This window comes from Pteropus vampyrus, unplaced genomic scaffold (genome assembly GCF_000151845.1).
Source record: "Pteropus vampyrus isolate Shadow unplaced genomic scaffold, Pvam_2.0 Scaffold42, whole genome shotgun sequence".
NCBI classification, from domain to species: domain Eukaryota; kingdom Metazoa; phylum Chordata; class Mammalia; order Chiroptera; family Pteropodidae; genus Pteropus; species Pteropus vampyrus.
Window position 1 is genome coordinate 5,814,964 of NW_011888823.1, and position 4,776 is coordinate 5,819,739.

The following is a 4,776-nucleotide window of genomic DNA, read 5'->3' on the forward strand; positions in this document are numbered from 1 at the left end:
GTTCTATTAGCTTCATATGTATTATATTTTTAAATCCCCTAAGAACCCTTTAAGCTAGAAATGATTATTATCCTCACTTTACAATGAAGGGGACTAAGGCACTGAGAGGTTAAGGAACTTTCCCAAGATCCCACATCTGGTAAGTGAGTAAGACAGGATTCCAGCATAGGCAACTGGCTCTCAGCCATTACATTATCCTGTCTGGATGTCCTGTGCAGCAGAAATTTGGTCTGAGTGGAGTGAAGAGTGTGAAGGTGAATGGTGAGACATGTCACTCTATGTTAATGGTGTGCTTTCTGTAGTCAGGAAGAAGATAGTAATTACATAACAAGCAAACAAACCCAGCTTTATTGAGAAACAATTCACATACCGTACAATTCACTCATTTAAAATGTGCAGTTCAATGATTTTTAGTATATTCACAGAGTTCTACAACCGTCACCACAATCAATTTTACAACATTTGAATTCTCCCGCAAAGAAATCTATTAGCAATATCTATATTGCTAATATCTATTAGCAATAGCTGCTCACTTTTCCTAATTCTTCCCAGCTCTAGGCAACTACTTATCTACTTTTTGTTTCTAAAGATTTACCTGTTCCGGACATTTTATCTAAGTGGATCATACAATATGACTGGCTTCTTTTACTTATGATGTTCTCAAGCTCCATTTTTTTTTGTACCATGGCATATATCAGTACTTCATTCCTTTTTATGACCTATTAATATGCCTTTGTATGGATATTCCATGTTTTATTTATCCACTCATCAATTAGTTGATGGATTTTTGGGTTGTTTTCACTTTATGGATATTATGAATAATACTGCTATGAATATTCGTGCATAAGTGGTTTTATGTAAACATGTTTTCATTTCTTTTGGGTACTAGGAATAGAATTGCTGAGTCACATGATAACTAAGAGGAACTGCCAAATTGCTTTCCATAGCGGCTGCACCATTTTACATTCCCCAAAACAGTATATTAGGCTTCCAATTTCTCTACATTCTCACCAATATTTATTATCTGTTTTTTAAAAAATATATCATAACCATGCTAGTAAATGTGAAGGGATATATTATTGTGGGTTTGATTTACAGTTCTCTGTTGGCTAATTATATTAAGCATCATTTTATGTGTTTATTGGACATTTGCATATCTACTTTGGAGAACTATTCAGATTCTTTGCTCATTTTTAATTGGGTTATTTGTCTTTTTGTTATTGAATTAAAACAGTTCTCTGTCTATTCTATATCCAAGTACCTCTTCAGATATATGATTTGCAATATTTCTCCCATTCTGTTGCTTGTGTTAACTTTCTAAATGGTGTTCTTACCAATACAAAAGTTATTTGTGATTATTTCCAATATTTCTATTTTTTCTTCTGCATTTGGTGTCATAGGTAAGCAACCAAAGCTAATTCAAATTTTCTTTAAGAGTTTTATAGTTTTAGCTCTTATATTTAGGTTTTAGATCCATCTTAAGCTAAATATGGTGTGAAGTAGTGATGCAATTTTATTCTTTTGCATGTGGCTATCCAGTTCTTCTAGCACCATTTGTTGAAAAGATTATTCTTTCTCCAATGAATTGTCTTGGCATCCTTGCCAAATATCAATTGACCGTGAATATAAGGGTTTAATTCTGGATTTTCATTCTTTTCCATTGATCTCTATATCTATCCTTAAGCTAGTACTACATTTTCTATTTTTCTTTTTTCTTTTTTAAAAATCTGCCTTGGTCTATTTTTGTTTGTTTGTTTGTTTATTATGGTGACATTGGTTAATGAAATCTAGTAAGTTTCAAGTGTATGATTTAACAGTAAGTCATATATATATTGCATTGTATGTTAACCATTCATAGTTAGATTTCTTTCTATCACCACATATTTGACACACTTTCTTGATTACTGAAGCTTTGTAGGAAAATTTGAAATCAGGAAATGTGAGTCCTTCTCCTTTGTTTTTTCAAAAAACTTTTTGGCTCATCTAGTTCCTTTGAATTTCTATTGGAATTTTTGGATCAATTTATCAATTTCTGCAAAGAACCAGGCTGTCATTTTGATAGAGATTGTGGTGAATCTGTAGATCAATTTGAGGAGTATTGCCATTTTAACAATAGTAAGTCTTCCAATCCATGGAGATAGGATCTTTCTATTTATTTAGGCATTTGTTAATTTCTTTCAATAATTTTTGTAGTTTTTCGTTTGATTTCTTTTATAAAATGTATTTTATTTTGTTAAAGGTTTGCATTTCTTTTGTTAAATAACTATTTTATTCTTTTTGATGCTATTGTAAATGGAATTGTTTCCTTAATTTTATTTTCAGATTGTTTATTATATATGTATAGAAATACAATTGACTTTAGTATAATAATCTTACGTTCTGCAACCTGGTCAAACTCATTTATTAGTTCTAATAGCTTTTTGTTTGTTTGTTTTTAGTGAATTCCTTAGGGTTTTCTATATACAGATCTTGACATCTGTAAATAGATAGCTTTATCTTTTCTTTTTAAATATGGATGACTTTTATTTCATTTTCTTGCCTAATTGTCTTGAATAGACCTTCTGGTACAGTGTCGAATAGAGATGGCAGTTGTGGGCATTCTTGTCTTGTTCCTGGTCTTAGGAGGAAAATATTCAGTCTTTCACCATTAAGTATAATATTAGTTGTGAGATATCGATGCTCTTTATTAGATTGAGGAAGATTTATTTTTGGTTGAGTGTTTTCTGAAATCAGCAAGAATTTTGTTAAATACTTTTTCTGTATCAATTGAGATAATCACATATTTTTAGTTCTTTATTGGTATGATATATTCCATTAATTGATTTTCAAAATTTTTTTTTTTAATGGCTACAGCACCTGGTCTTCCTAGGTGTTCTCCCATCCAAGTGCTAACCAGGCCTGACCCTGCTTAGCTTCCAAGATCAGACGAGATCAGGCACATTCAGGGTGGCATGGCTATGGTGATTTTCAAATCTTAAACCAACTTTGCATTTCAAAAATAAATTTCAGTTGGTTGTTGTGTACAATACTTTTGTATGTTGCTGGACTTGGTTTGCTAGTATTTTGTTAAGGATTTTGTATATATATTCTTAAGAGATAATGGCCTATAGTTTTTTTTTTCCCCATGATGTCTTTCTTTTGGTATCAGGATAATTTTAACCTCATATAATGAGTTAGGAAGTGTTATCATCGCTTCTAATTTTTGGAAAAGTTTGTAAAGAATACTATTTATTTTTATTTACATCTTTTGGTAGAGTTTACCAGTTAAGCCATCTAGTTTTTGTAGTCTGAAGAAATGTGTCCATTTCATTTAGATTATTTAATTAGCTGGCAGGTAGTTATTCATCTTACTCTCTCATAATCTTTTTTATTTCTGTAAGGTCAGTAAGAACGTCCCCTATTTTATTCTTAAGTTTGGTAATTTGAGTTTATTTTTTGCTTGGTTGGTCTAGTTAAAATTTTGTCAATTTTCTTTTCAAGGAATTAACTTTTAATTTTGTTGATTTTTCTTCATTTTTAAAATTCTCTATTTCATTGGTTTATGCTCTAATTCCTATTGTTTCCTTCTTTCTACATGCTTTTGGTTTAGTTTGCTCTTCTTTTCCTAGAGTCTTAAGGAGAAATAGTTGTTCTATTCATTATTGAAAGTGGAGTAGTGAAGTCTAACTATTAATGCAGAACTGCCTATTTCTCTCTTCAGTTCTGTCAATTTTTGCTTCATGTATTTTTGAAATTTCCATTGTTAGGTGTATGTATGTCTATAATTGTTATATCTTTCTCTAGTAACATTGTTTTTGTTTTGTTTTGTTATAAAGTTAATTTTGCCTGGTATTAGTAGAGCCACTTCACTTGTGTTTTGGTAGTTGCTTGCATTGTATATCTTTTCTATCTTTTTACTTTCAACCTATTTGTATCTTTGAATCTAAAGTGTGTCTCTCGTAGACATCATATAGTCAGATCCTGTTTTTTCATCCAGTCTGACAATATCTGCCTTTTGATTTGGTAATTTAATCCAAATATGATTATACAATAATTGGATTTATGTCTACCATTTTACTCTTGACTTTCTCTTTCCCTGAGTGCCCCGATAAACTGTCTTCCTCATTTGATATTACCGAATGCCAGGCTTCACCAACTGCCAACCAATTTCTCTGTTGTTTTTGATAATGCCTGGTATATAACTTGTTTCACAGTCTGATCCAATACTTCAGGTAGGAGTAGTTTTTGAGGCCAGTCTTTGAGGTTTCTTCTGACCCCAGGAGTTCTTTTCTTGGCTATTTCCCTGGTTTTCTCTGGTTAACTAGCTGGCCTATCCATTAGCTTAGTAAGAGCTACCACCATCCTTTCATTATTTACCACTAACATGCCCATTGTTTTTAAGAGCACCTTTGGGCTTAAACTTCCCCACACTCTGTTTACAATAAAATCAGTTCTTTTGTGGAGAGCTTTGGAGCTTTCTCTTCTTAGGGATCACCCCTCCCCTTGCTCAAAATCTCTGAGTCATTCTTTGGATCCTGGGCAGGGAGTGGTAGCCTCTGGTCTTTTGGCTTACTTCTCCTGATGTGGAGCTTCTATCCTGAGAGTGAACTGGAGGAAATGATAACTGAGTCCCTAGTATTGGCCTGCCACATTAGGTGTAGATCTTCTCCCTTATGAGTGAGGGCTGAGTGAAAGATGGGAAACACAACCTCTCGGCCACATTTACCAGGAATTTAGCCTTTCCAACTTAAAGTTGGCTGATGCCCTAACCCCTTAACTGGGAGGTGGAGGAAAGGG

At 32.9% G+C, this 4,776-nt stretch overlaps 1 pseudogene; it reads right to left on the bottom strand.

Annotated features, from left to right (window-relative positions):
* Nucleotides 1-2,844: 2,844 nt before the first annotated feature.
* On the bottom strand, nucleotides 2,845-2,963 carry LOC111738755 (annotated as a pseudogene).
* Between the last annotated feature and the right edge of the window lie 1,813 nt (nucleotides 2,964-4,776).